Consider the following 15824-nt stretch of genomic DNA (forward strand, 5'->3'; position numbering starts at 1 on the left):
ACCTCTCAGTGCTAACAACCAGTTCTTTTGATACACACAAGTTTAGTCCAGAGGCCCCTTGGGCTGAGATCCAGGCTGTCAGGCAGGAGACCGAGCAAGGAACTTTGGAGGCCCACTTTGGCCTGTAGCCAGGCACTGGGCCTTGCTCTGTGTTGATGCCTAAATGTGTAAATGATGGCTGAAGGCTAAGTAGAAAGGGATGAGCTGTAAATGTTCACATATTAAACAATGCGAACACCCACAAGAAACAGATTATGTCCACTATTTCCAAAGTGATAAAAATCCTTGGAAGATGTTGCTTTCCGTATGTTGGTTGAACGGCTAGGTGGCCACAGACTTAGGAGGCCTGAGTCCTTCCTTGCTGGCTTAACCCTGTTGTCTTAGGGTGTTTTGAATAAGTTCTCCCTTTTGTTTTTAAAAGTGACCTGATAGTTTTAGTTCAGATAATATCTCCACAATTTTTCAGGAGAACTGAGACAAGGTGCTTGACCCCCATCAGTTTCATCATGTATAAATGGTAATAAATGTGCCTACTTCATAGGGTGGTTGTGAGAATGTGTGTGTAGTAATGCCTATGAGGTGCTGAGAATAAATAGTGCCTGGTACTTAGCAAGTGAGAGTTAGCTATGACTTTATGTCTGTGATTTTATTTTATGACTCAAAAAGTATATGTATTGGTTTCTTACATTATGAATCATCATTAGTTATCTGCCTAAAGATATATATGAAATAAAAATCAGGAGACACTGCCTTTAAAGAGAATATACATTTTTACTGCAGATAATATATAATTTTTGGCCTGGGGTAAACAGAACAGTATCAGTTGATTCTTTAAAATTGGAGTTAGGCATATAATAAATAAATGTAGAGTGTACTATTCATTCAATGCTGAAATACAGTATTTCTTTAAACAATTCTCAGCTCAGAAAATAACTTGCCATCAATGGGTATAAAAACTCTGGTATCCTCCATTTCACAAAAAATTTAATTTTGGAGTCATGTGATCTAAATTCATGAAATTAATGATATTTGGATGTATATATATATGCATCTGTGTATATAAAAATGCCACCTTCTCACATATGTGCATGTTTGTGTGTAGTGGCTTCATTCATCAAGATATTGATACATTTGGCCATATTAAAACTAAAAGACATTTAGAGAAAGTGACAAGACTAGCCACAAAATGGGAGAAGATACTTGCAATAGATATAACTGAAGATGATACTATTAATAATATATAAAAAGTCATGCAGATCAATAAGAAAAAAAACAGAAAAATGAGTAAAACGCAGAAATATTTCATACAAAAGAAATACATTTAGCCAATAAACAGATGATGTTGATCAATGTCATGAAAAACCTTGATGATGCATGTGAGATTACACCATATCAAACTTCAAAATTGGCTGCAAAAATTAAGAAGTTTCATAATACCAAGTAGAGAGTGTAACTGTCTTGCCAGTTTTATGAAAATAAGTTGTAAAATTGTAAATCTTGTAGACTTGAACACTTGTATACCCTATGGGCAGCAATTGCTTCCAAGGTACATATGCAAGGTAAATATTTGCATGTTTGCATCAGGGACTGACATAAAAGGTGTCCTACACCAAACCAGAATTCAGAATAGCAAATGCTTTAAAATTCTCAAATGCCCATTGCAGGAAAATGGATAAATTGTGGTATATGTTCACCATATATTATAAAACATTAAAAAATGAATGGTTTACAGATACAACATGATTGAATCTTGGTAACAATGCTGAATACAAAGCAAGACTAAAATAAAACCAATGTATTGTCTAAATATATGCAGATCATTTTGTTTATGTATATATGTGATAGAACTATTTATAAGTGGAATAAATCCAAACTATAGAATATTATTTACCTTTGAGGGAGAAAAAAAGGTTGGAAAAGAGTATACAGATAAATTTTAAGATAATATTCCACTTCTTGGGTAGGTTATAGACTCATAAGCTCCTTTACATTATTAAAGCCAACAAGTAAAAGAGGGCCATGCCTGTTCAAATGATAATAGTGTGTCCTGGAGCAAGAATTATGATTAATCCAATTCCAGGCATCTGGAGTCCAGAAAAGGCAGCTACCTTTGAAAGATTAGTGGTGAGTGGAAATATGCTTTTAAAGACTTTCCTTGTATTTTGTGTTGTACTTAGTAGCTTACGAGAGTCATTCCATATGTAATTACTTTAGCTTTTTATTCAAATGACAAAAGATAACGTTTTACAGAATAGAAGAGCTTTTTCCTTTCACATTTTACAAAATCTACTACAGTGATTGCTGCCTAGCAGGCAATGGGCACTATGGCATATGCCTTCAAAGATTCACGAAGTGTTTGGGGAACTTAGCAGAAATAGCAAATGGATCTATTTAAAAAAAAACATACACACAACAAAGTAGAGAAACCTATCTGCTTTTCTTCTTGCCAGTCACCTTTATTTTGAGATCATAGGTGTTGTGCATGCCTTGCACTCCGTTTCCAGTGAAGAGTAGTGATCAAGTTGAACAGTACACTGTCAGATGTTTAAATATGAATGTGTATTCCATTTATAAGTATAATCAAAGGGAAAATGTATGGCACAGTTTGTAAAAGACTCAAGAAAGAGCTTTTCAAGTTCATTAATCTTCTAATTTTTACTGCCTACGTTTATACTTAAATGTTACAGAAAAGCACAGCTTTAGACTCATGCTTCATGCTTGGTAATTGCAAGTTTAAAATTAAAATTCATTATTGTAATCAACTGAATTGATTCGTTCGTAGCAATTGAACAAAGAATATATAATTTAGAGGTGTAGTAAATATCAATAAAATAGAATGGTGGACCAACATATAGAATATAAAAAGATAAAACCCTAAGTTTGAACCAACCTAACAAAACTGTTCACAAATACGTAGCCAGTTATTCAATCTACATCATAGGGCTGTGACTGACTCCAGAAATGAAAAGGCAGAAATGTTCTTACTGCAGAATTTTAAGAAGACTCTGACAACAGATGTGGCATTTGATCATAATCTCCAAATTGGTGATGTCAAGAAGTGCAGCTGAGGAGCATATGTGCATATGTTTCCTCCCATGGTCCTGTGGCCACATTTTATTACTCATCTGTTTTTATCCAGAGAGCTTTCTAGTTCAAGAGAAGCCGAGAGTGAGGCATAATGAATAGGAAAGGGGCAAATTTTCATTCATGCAATAAACATTCATTCCATATCTTCTGCATGCCGTGAACTGTGCTGCCTGCTGGAGAGTAGTACTGAGCAAAGATGGGAAGACCCCTGCCCTCGTGCAGCTTACAGTCCTGCAGGGGATGCAGCTGAGCGAACGGAGAACCCAGCTGCGGTGTACTGTGTACTGTGGTGGAGAGGCTGCCATGCTGTAATGCTTCAGCCATCTGAACTCTGGGAATCCACAAACACGTTCCCAAACCAGAGAGTGCCACACTCCAGATCAACTTACATGACACTCTCTAGGGATGGGACACAGGCATGGTAGTCTTTTAAGACCCCCAGCTAATACTGAAGTGTAGGTATCTTTGGGAGCCACCAGTCTAGAAACAAGAAAATAAAGGGTAACTAAAACTGTTCTCTGCATAGTGGTTCTGGCATAATTTTCAGGCTATAAACTCAGATGTATAAAATAAATGTTTCACTTTTCTATAAATGACTGCAGTTTTTCTTCTAAGCCCCCAGTTCCACAAGGTACTGAAGTTTGCCTCTCAGTCAATCCATGCTCTCTCTCACTTCTCCCCTGTGTTCTTTCTTCACTGGGGCTGAGGGTAGGGAGAATTATGAAGTACCAAGACAGGAGAGAGGGGTTAGCAGGGGTGAGCACTGTCCAACTCCCAGCTAACATCCATCCCTGTGGGCTAAAGTGAGTCCCCTCAACATATGGCTTCTCCAGCATCCATTGCTGAGACGTCTGCACAGCAGCCCCATCCCATCCACAGGGGCTCTCAGGCCCTCAGCTTGCTGCTTACAGCCCCACTGCCCCTGGCCCAGTTGCAAACATTCTGCTCCGCCCTACATCACACTGAAGTTCAAGGAGCAGGGTGAGCCTTCAAAAACAGAACAGAAAGTAATTATTGAGAGTGAGAAACACTGTTTAATAATATATCAAAATAAATCATGATATATATTTCTCCTATCATTCACTAATTTTGCAAAGGAATTTTTATATTTGTTAAACTTTGTGTGATTTGTATTATCAGTATTATTTTTGGCCCTCTGCTTCTTTCCTGAAATCTTTTTAAGCTAGTTGTCCATTTTGTGGGAGTTAATTTTTTTATTAAAAAATATAATCCATAAGCCTACTTAACTGAACGCAAAAAACTGCAATACTGTGCAATATATTGAAAGCTAACACACTATGAAGATGATCAGACTCTTTGCTTCAAAGAATTTCCAGTATTCTCTCAGGAAACCTCCTGGACTACATGTGACTCATGACTGGCTGACAAGCCACTGGTATCAATTTATTTTTAAGAGTACTTAAATTTTCCATCAATACAAGTTAAACCCATTTAACAATGAATCTTGGCCAGCATCTGTCTTGAAACAGTTCTTTAGTTCCTATATGAATCTCTTTTTTGCATACTCATCTAGGGATTGTGTTTCTAGCACTGGCAAACAATAAATTATTGAAGTGACAGCCTGTATTTATGGTTGGTGAAATCACTGTTGCTCTATGACTTTGATTTTTTTTTTGATCCCTTGAAAAACTAACCGCCTCAGAATATACATATTTAGTTTCTGTATCTCTAGATCACTTTCCATGAAAAAATGCAACAGTTCACTGGAATATATGAGGATGAATTTTGTTAGGTTAGGAAATATTTAACATGAAACAGCAGTTCAGCAAAAGTTTTTATAAAGTATACTTAACATTAGTAAAAGATATATGTAGATTTGGAGAAATCCTGGAAGGAAACAAGAAATCAAATGATTACAAATTAGGTGACTCGGAAATGTGGGAAATGGGTATCTTTCTTTTAGATATCCTTAAATCTTTCAATGTACTATAACGCTAAATATTTTTAACAGTCCCATGATGCTTATTATGCTAGATAAAACAGAACTACCACTCTGCTCACCAGAATATAGTATAGGGCACGTCTGGGCTTGAGTAAAGTTTCTAAAACTGTAACTAAAATCCCCATCCTAGCTAGTCAATAGCACAAGAATTAGGATACTCCTGTTATAAAGGAGTACTTCTTTCTATAAAAGTTTTTCTATATCTGAACATTAAAGGTCTAACTACCATGGCAAGTTTATTTTTAAATTGCAGTATGGTGGTATAGGTATGTCAAAATATTTATCATTTATTAATAAAATTGTGCTCAAGCTGAGCACTTTTAAATACACAAGAGTACATTCCCAGTGCACTCTGCGGTCATTTGATTGCCATGTAGCAGCCTGCCTGATTGCCTGTTATCTGATCAGTAGAAGTGGTTCAGAACTTGATGTGGTATAGCAGAGAAAGTTCAGGTTCAGAACACTGACTGAGAGCTGAGTGTGATGCTACATGCTATTGAAAGAGGAATTAAAAGTTCTCTAAATGAGAATCAGCAAATCTGTTGCCTTTTTGAGAAAGGAATAGGAGCATCATCCAGGCTTAGATCAACTTTCCATATACCAGCTGATCTTCCTGTGCACTGATGCTTCCCCTACTTAAAGTAAAGTGAGTTCTTACAGTCACGGTGGACATGGTATCTCGATTATGGCAGGAAGAAGAGAATCAGAAGGACACACCTTCTTTTGATAAGAAGTAAATTGATTGTAATTTCCAAATTGAAACAAAAATGCCCAAATATAGACACTCTTCCCCCCAACTTTTGGCAAGTTCAAAATCAGGTTTATTGAGCTTCATTATACTTAGGTGCTATTTGCAAGGACTGTGGGATTCCAGAGATGATCACACCACATGCATCTTATAGTCAAGTAGGAACATGTAAGTATAAACAGATAAAGTGCAAGGCAGAATTAAGGAATGGGCATAGAAGAGATGACTTAAAGTTTGTAAGAAAGTTAGATGCTTGGCTGAGAGGATCAGATCAGGAGGAACTCTATGGAGGGCACAGAATTTGAGGTAGACAAATTATAGGTAAGATTGCAATAGGCTGGATATAAAGAAGGCTTTTCTGCGGATAAGAACTGTAAGAAAAAAAGACAGAGGGGCCGAGACATGGAGATCAGGATGGGAGAAAGTTAAGCCATGGAACATGGAGTCTGTACAGGAAAGTGAGAGAAACATACTGTATAGAGAGTGAACACACTATCAGACCATGATCTGAACTTAGCTACCTGATGACATGTTGGACCTTGTCAGATTTAGTTTTCTTTTCTAACTGCACAAAAAGAGAAATGGAGAGAAAGGTTTATTTGAATTAGTTACCAGCACTTATATAATGGGAGATTACACATAAAGATCTAAATCTTTGGCTTCTCTTTTCAAATGTAAAGTTCTGGCAACAATGCAGGGCCTGCATTGCCACATATCAGTAATGAGTAGATATGAGCAGAAGTGACCCCTGAAGAGGGCATAAATAAATTCAGTTGATGGCCACAGTTTCTAGCACTTCCTATTTTCTCTTGCAAATGTTGGTTGCCATTTATTATTATGACTAGGCTGGCTTTTTATATTGTTGTTGTTTGTAGTACAGGCAAAAGTTTTTCTTACACCCTGATGCCTGTAGGTATTTGAGGTTTTATTTTTTTACCTCCATCATAGGGGAAGACATATTTAGGTGTCTGATTGGGAGGGGGACAAAGATGGAGGAGTAGAAAGGCAAGGCAGAAACCCCCTCCTATGCACACACCAAGGAAGCAACTACAGCAAATACAACTAACCCTGAAAATGACCTGAAGACTGCAGAACAGACCATCTATACCTGGGGAAGAAGGAGAGACCACACAGGGAAGGGTAAAGAGACAGAGCCATGATCATTCAGACCCCAACACTTCCCCCAGCCCAGTCTACAGGAAGGAGGAAGAGGAATGGAGCAGGGAGGGGAGAAGCACTCAGGAACTCGGCACCCATGGCCCTTGAGATCTGCTCTGGGATCAGGAGTCCACACTGCACTGGGTTTTGGTGATTGATGGGGCTGGACACCAGAGAGAGTTGGAGCACTCTGAGAGGCTGAGACTCCATTCAGTTGTGGAGGACAGGCACAGGAGTCCTGCTGAGACCCCAAACAGAGGCAGCACTTTGAAAGATTTACTAGCAGAGGGAAAGGTACCTGATGGGTAAGCATTGGACAGAGCTCTTGCCACAGGAGAAAGGGCAGGTAGATGACACTTCCTCAGACCTCCCTCAGCCCAGCAGGTCAGACACTTGTGGGAGCCTCAAATTCTCCATCCTTCTCACTGGAAACTCAGCCAGGAAGTGCTTCTCTGTGCAGGGCAGCACCTGCAGGATCCAGCTAGGAGCACTCCCTCCACATGGGTGGCCCAACGCTGTGCTGCATGCCCTGCTTTGGGGGAGTGCTATGCTCCAGCCCTAGAGCTGCATGACCACCACCCACCCCTCTAGTTCAGCACCTCCATCATTGCAGAGTGGGTAGAGGGCAGCACTACCAACAATGATCCCAGAGAGCTCACAAAGGGCAGGCCGAGGCAAACTCCCATCCACAGAAATCTGAGGTGGGTCACAGCAGACAGACAGAAAGAAGGCCCCACCCATAGCTGACCAACAGCAACTGGGGGTCCACCGCAAAGGAGAACTGGGCACTGGAGAGCAAAGATTCTTGACCTTCTGGGCACCACAGGATGCCTTCTTCATAAAGTCTTTACTTTCTAGACCAAGAAGCACAGTGGATCCATACAATAAAAACAAAGACACACAGAAACCCTGACAAAATAAGGAGGCAGAGGAATATGTTCCAAACAAAACTATAGGATAAGACAGCAGAAAGAGGACTAAATGAAATGGAGATCACCAATATTCTTGATAAAGATTTCAAATAACAGTCATAAATATGCTCACTGGTCTGTGGAAAAGTATTGACAATCTCAGGGAGGACTTCAACAGAGAGAGAAGAGCTGAAAAAAAAGTCACTCAGAACTGAAGACTACAGGAAATGAAATATATAATGGAGGGAATGAATAATAGATTGCTGCAAGTAGAGGAGACAATCCATGAGATGGAAATTAGAAAGCAGAAAAACAATGAAGTTGAGGAACAGAGAGAAAAAGAATCTCTAATAATGAAAAGATGCTAAGAGAGCTGTGTGACCAATCCAAAAGAAACAGTATTCACAAAACATGGGTACCAAAAGGAGAAGAGAGAGACAAAGGGGTAGAAATCTCTTTGAAGAAATAATTGCTGAAAACTTTCCCAATCTGGGGAAGGAAATAGACACCCAGGTCCTGGAAATAGACACATAGCCCCTAACAAAAGGAACTCCAGGAAGACAACACCAAGGCATATAATAATTAAAATGACAAGGATTAAAGATAAAGAGAGGGTAATGAAAGCAGCCTGAGAGAGGAAAAAAAAGATACTTATAAGGGAAACTTGTAAGTATAAGCAGACTTCTCAGCAGAAACTACAGGCCAGAGGGAGTGCCATGAAATATTTATTTTATTGAAACAGAAAGACCTTCAACCAAGAATCCTCTACCCAGCAAGATTATCACTCAAATTTGAAACAGAAATTAAACAATCCCCAATAAATAAAGGCTCAAGGAATTTATAACTACTAAACTGGCATTACACTATGTGTTAAAGGGACTGCTGGAGATGGAAATGTTCTTAAGCCTAAGTAGTTTTTACCAGTGAAAATAAACCCATAGTAAAGGTACTAGAACAATAACTTACCAAGCTAATGTGAAATTAAAATAAAACAAAAGTAGTAAAAACCAACTACACAAAAATAATCAGTCAAGAGATACACAAAAAGTGCAGATTATTACATCTAGTACATAATGTGTAAGGAGGAAGAAAAGAAAAAAAGAAGTAATTTTAGATTGTGTTTGAAATAGAGTGATCATCAACCTGATATAGACTGTTATATAGTCAGGAAGTTATCCTTGAACTTTACAGTAACTACAAACCTAAAGCCTGTAATACATACACAAAAAAATTTTTTAATAGAAATTCAATCACAACACTAAAGAAAACCATCAAATAAAAAGTATAAGAGAGGAAGAAAGGATCAGAGATGAACTATGAAAACAATTAATAAAATGACAATAAGTACATATCTATCAAGAATTACCTTAAATGTAATAGGACTGAATGCACCAATCATAGATACAAATGGCAGGATGCATAAAGAAATAAGACCCATCTATATGCCACCTAAAAGAGAATCATTTCAGACCCAAAGACATACGCAGACTGAAAGTAAAGGGATGGAAAAAGATAAATCATGCAAATAATGAGAAAAAAGAAGTCATAGAAGTACTTATATCAGACAAAATAGACTCCCAAACAAAGAAAATAACAAGAGACAAAGAAGGACATTACATAATGACAAAGGGGTCAGTCCAACAAAAGGACATAACCATTATAAATATCTATTCACCCAACATAGGAGCACCTAGATATGTAAAACAAATACTAACAAAATTTAAGAGGAAATAGACTGGAACTCATTTATTGTAGGAGACTTTAACACACTGCTCACATTAATAGATCAATGAGACAGAAAATAAGTAAGGAACCAGAGGCACGGAACAATACATTAGATCAGATGGACTTAACAGGTATATATAGAACATTCTGCCCAAAAGCAGCAGGATGCACATTTTTTTCAAGTGTACATGAAACATTCTCCAGAATAGATGACATATTAGACTCCAAAATGAACCTCAATAAATTCAAAAAGATTGATATGGTAGCAAGCAACTTCTCAGACCACAATAGTATGAAACTAGAAATAAAATACACAAAGAAAACAAAGGAGTCCACAAACACACAGTGACTAAACAACATGCTTCTGAATAATCAATGGATCAGTGAACAAATCAAAACAGAAATCAAGCAATACATGGAAACAAATGAAAACAAAAAAACCACAAAAGTCCTAAATTTGTGGGATGCCACAAAGTGGTTTTAAGAGAGAAGTACATAGCAACACAGGCATACCTCAAAAACAAGAACAATCCCAAATAAATAATCTAAACTCACAGATAAAGAAACTAGAAAAAGAAAAAAATGAAACCCAAAATTGGTAGAAGGAGGGACATAATAAAGATCAAAGCAGAGATCAATTAAATAGAGAAGAATGAAACAATAGAAACAATGAAACCAAGAGCTGATTCTTTGAGAAAATAAACAACATAGACAAACCCCTACCCAGAGTTATCAAGAAATAACAAAATCAGAAATGAAAAAGGAACTGTATAACAAATACCACAGAAATAAAGAGAATTATTAGAGAGTTCTATGAAAACTTATATGCCAATAAATCAGACAACCTAGAGGAAATGAACAAATTTCTAGAAAAATACAACCTTCCAAGACTGACCCAGGAAGAAAGAGAAAATATGAACAGATCAATTACCAGCAATGACATTGAACTAGTAATCAAAGGACTCTCAAAAAACAAAATTTCATGTCCAGATGGCTTCACAGCTGAATTTTACAAAACATTTAAAGAAGAGCTAATCCCATTCTTCTTAAAGTATTCCAAAAAGTAAAAGAGGAGAAAATACTTCTTAAAGTATTCCAAAAAGTAAAAGAGGAGAAAATACTTCTTAAAGTATTCCAAAAAGTAAAAGAGGAGAAATGTATGAAGCCAGCATGACTCTAATACCAAAACCAGTCAAAGACACCACAAATAAAGAAAATTATAGACCAGTATCCCTGATGAACATAGATGAAAATACCCTCAACAAAATATTAGCAAACCAAATTCAAAAACACATTAAAAGGATCATCCACCACAGCCAAATGGGATTTATTCCAGGGATGGAAGGATGTTACAATATTTATAAATCAGTGAATATTTTACACCACATTAACAAAAAGGATAAAAACCACATGATCATCACAATAGATGCTAAAAAAGCATTTGACAAAACTCAACATCCAATCATGATAAAAACTCTCAACAAAATGAGTATAGAGGGTACATAACTCAGGATAATAAAGCCATATATGACAAACCCACAGCTAAAATCATACTTAATGGTTAAAAGCTGAAAGCTTTTCCTCTAAGGTCAGGAACAGGAGAAAGATGTCCCACCCTCACCATTTTTATTCAACATAGTACTGGAGGTCCTAGCCTTGGCAATGAGTTAAGATGAAAAATTAAAGGCATCCAAGTTGGTAATGAAGAAATTAAACTGTCACTGTTTGCAGATGACAGTATTTTACATATAGAAAACCCTAAGGACTCTACCAAAAAACACTATTAGAACTAAAAACTGGATTCAGCAAAGTTGCAGGATACAAAACTAATACACAGAAATCTGGCATGTTCCTACATACTACAATGTACTAGCAGAAAGAAAGATCAGGAAAACAATTCCATTTACAATTACATCAAACTTCATGTGAGCAACATTGTGGTTTCAACATTCACCCATATTAAGTACCCCATCACATCCCGTTGCAACCACTGTCCATCAGTGTAGTAAGATGCTCTAGAGTCATTACTTGTCTTCTCCACGCTATACTGCCTTCCCCCATGACCTACCTATATTCTCTGTGTTAATTATAATGCTCCTTAATCCCCTTCTCCCTCCTTCCCCACTCCATTCCCTTTGGTAACCACTGGTCCCTCTTTGGAGTATGTGACTGCTGCTGGAGCTGTGTTGCTTTATAACCCCATACACAAAAATAAACTCAAGGTGGATTAAAGACTTGAATGTAAGGCATGAAACCATAACACTCTTAGAAGAAATCATAGGCAAAAACCTCTAGAAGAAATCATAGAAAAAAATGAGCAGTTTTTTCCTGGACACATCTCCTCAGGCAAGGAAAACAAAATAAAAAATGAACAAGTGGGACTACATCAAACTAAAAAGCTTCTGTACAGCAAAGGACACCATCAGCAGAACAAAAAGGCAACCTATAGGATGGGAGAATATATTTGTAAACAATTTATCCAATAAGGGCTTAACATCCAAAATATATGAATAACTCATATATACCTCTACACCAAAAACAAGAACAAAAACAAAAAAACCCACAAATAACCCAGTTAGGTGGCTGATTAGAGGAGTCCCTTAAAAAGCTTAATCTAGAAAGGAAAATAAACTTGAAGAGGGAAAACAGAAGTGGGAAAAACAATTAGTGGCTAATTCATCAGTCAAGTAAGAAGTAAAGAGAGTTGGAGTTTGGTCCATGAGTGGCAATGGAAAGAAAAAGATACCTCAGAGATAAAAACCAGGTGACTTACTGAATTGGAAGATCAGATGGTTGTGGGGTCAACTGCAGGATTTCCAGGATCTCCCGCCTGGCCTTTGTCCATTTAAGTATCAATAGGTGTTGAGCGCTGCAGCCTCCCTCAGCCTCCGCGTCACGGGGTGGAGAGAGAACAGCCATTCTCTCATCCCCTCCGTTCCTGGTTACATAATTGGTCTTGTGTCTGCCAGTCACCAAAGTTCCTCCAATGGAGTTCGTCCTAGAAGGGGCTGGCATGAAGTAGAGAACTCACTTTGAGGGCAGAGAGTGAGCGGTCGCTGGAGGAGAGGGACGGGGCCCAGCTAGCAGATATGAGCAAGCTGTGAGCAGTAAAAGACAGTTTCTTCCAACCTAGCCTTTCCCTTGACTTATTTTGGTTTCGCTGATTTCATAGGGAACATGCCCAGAGTCAGGAACACCCTTCCCCCACAGAGGAACAGATGGAGAAAGAGCAAGTAATGAAAAAATGACTGAGACTCAGACCAGAGTAGAATGGTGGTTCCAGTAACACAAATAGAGGTGAGCAAAGTATGGAGTTCTTTCTGATTTTCCCAGTGGAGATTACCGCTTGCTTTGAGGCATGGTGAGTTTGTGTTGCCTGCTGGACACACTGGTGAGAAATTCAGCAGGAGGTGGAGCCGTTTCTCAAGGTAAATAGAGCACAGCAATTAAAAGCATGGGCTTTTGAGTCAGAGCTGATTCCTAACCTACAAAATAAGGGTAATATTAGATCTTACTTTCCTTGAGAAGCCTAAGAAAATATGTAATCCACAGTGACTGCTTTTGTTATGTATTTGAAATGAGAATTACCTAAATGTTCGTAAACACTCATGGAAGCTATGAACATGGAAGAAACAGCTAAAGAAAAGACTATAGAAAGAAAACATTTGATGTGAAAGCCACTTAGAAAACAACTAGAAATGCAGTGATAACTAAGCCAACCTTTTGTTAATTCTGGATTCAACCCAACCTGACAGTCACTGGATGCAGACTAGGGAGCAGAATTCCAGGGATATAATATACCTGCTTTTAAATTCTTGAATAGCCTCTTTTGGCACATGGATCATTAAGCTGTATTTCTATGTAGCTGACTGATACATTTATCTTCAGTAGTGACTACAGACTTTAAGACACATCACTCAAGAGGATTGGTGAGTCAGATAAATCTTAATGCCTGGAAGGATGGATGAGTGGATAGGGGATAGTACTGCCAAAATTAAAAGGATTTTGTCAAAAGAACCTATTCTCAGTTAGTTTAGAGATACAATAGACTTTCGGCATTAGTGAATTTAACATTTGTATTTTCTACCTCTCACAAAAGTCAGACAAAAAAGAAATACTCAGACAAAATAAAATTGAGCAGGTCTAGTGTCAGCATTTTATCTCAACATGTCTCTTGTGTTAAAAAAAAAAAAAATCCATTTCCAACCTCTCTTCCCCAAGATAGTAAACCCTAGAGCTGGAAATAGAAGTAAAGAAGCCAGTGAGGACACTGGTTCTCACTGAATGTTCGGTTCAGCAGTGAGTTAGTTACCAAAATGTGAACAGGTCATATAGAAGTAAAAGCAATTGAACAGTTTTCACCTATAGTCCCATCAGAGTAAAAATTGTTCACTTAGTGAGAAAAAAAATTATTGAAAGTCAAAAAGATTGTTAGAATATGGTAGTTTGCATAAACATTTCATGTTATTTTAGGGATTCATGAGATGCCATGTGACAAGGTGTGCCATATTGATTGGTTATGGGCATGTCTTTTTAGAGTCTGTCAGAAACAAATACCATCTAAAAAGACAGTTCATCATTAGGCAGGGAAATAGGAATTTTAGTCTCAGTTTGCCATATAGCCACTTTTGTCCTGTCACATAAATAAGCTTTGGCAATTATGTTACTGAACCAGCCCAGTTCTCAGTTTACTTAAGGCACAAGGAAAGGAGGTGAATGAATTAAACTGAATGACCTCTAGTTTTGAGAACATTCCAAGCCTGACAATTTATAGAAATGACATGCAATAGATAGGGTTTCTGCAATATGTACTATGTTAATCTGCCTTTCTTTTCTTTGCACTCATCTAAATTGTATGTTTGGGATGAGTTCAAGAGTTTATCTGCCTTCACAGAGGACCTTGTTTTTTGTTAATTTCCCTAATACTAGGTTCTGGAACGACTGATAAAATGGAGCCTTCAAATGAAGACAATTATCCTAGGCTTATCATTAGGGTAAGCCTAGAGATGGCTTACTAAGTACAAGATACAATTTTGAAGAATTTCCAACTCACCCAGAGAATCACAGGGACTTCTTTTAGCTGCTCCTGGTACACAGTTTATATCCTCAGCCTCCTACTAGTTCTTCAAAAGAGGCCAGCACTGACCAGCATTTTGCTTTGTTTTTCAGATTCTCCTCTTCAAGAAAGAGGCAATGGTACAAAGTTTTTCCAAAAAAAAAAAAAAAACCCTCAAAATTGCCTCAACTTAGGATATGTCATCTGTTTTTGCAGCTCAGTTATGATTCTTGGACAAACTGTGTTAGAGGCAGTGCAGCACAGGTTCTGGGGCCCAGGGTGTCCAAGCTTCCTCACACATACCTAGATTCAGCTAGAACAGGTCCACATAAAACAAAATAAAGTCATCAGAACTGTTTTTCCTCAGGAGATACATTGATTGTTCTTCTTCAACTGAACTCTGTACATCTTGATATCTTGAAAAGCAATTTGCAGTAAGGAAAATAAAACCCAAATTTCTCAATAGTATTTTTATAGTAATAATTTTCATAATTTTAAAGTTGAGGAATTGAAAATGTATTTGAAATATTTGACCTAAGTTGTCAAATTTTGACTGATTTTATAGTAAATACACATATAGCAAAGCTACATTTTTGTGGCTTTCATTACAAAAATGTTCCCAATCTGCAGAGCTCCTAACTAAAACCATTAAATATTAGACACAGAAATCTGCTTTGCTGGCTGGATATGACTGCTAGAACAATAATATATTAACGACAAAAAGCATTTTACTGACTAGAGATGGGCAGTGACCCCTTGGAGAGAATACAAAGCATGCTGAATAGATTTCAGGCAATTAAGAGCATAGGAAGTACATCCAGAATATCATGAATTTATAAGACAGAGGCATTTTGTTTCAGACAATTTTATGGCATGTACTTTTCCCAAGTTCTAATATTTCTTCCTTGAATAAAATATTCACAAAGAAACTGGATAATCAAAATTACTTTGAGCCTCCTGGCCTGGGTCACAAAGTAATGTCAGAATTTTTAGAGAGGCCCTTCAGATCAGAGCCCTCTAATTTTAGTACTAATCAAACTAAACCATTTGGAAGCATTCTGATTTGTTACTCCTGTACCTTATTATATTCATTTTCTCACTTCAATCAGGTCCTGGATGATTTGTTTCTGTTCTAGTTAGAGCCCATGTAAGAATAGTGGGATCCTACTAATAAGC

Source organism: Manis pentadactyla, chromosome 6 (assembly GCF_030020395.1).
Source record: "Manis pentadactyla isolate mManPen7 chromosome 6, mManPen7.hap1, whole genome shotgun sequence".
Classification (NCBI taxonomy): Eukaryota; Metazoa; Chordata; class Mammalia; order Pholidota; family Manidae; genus Manis; species Manis pentadactyla.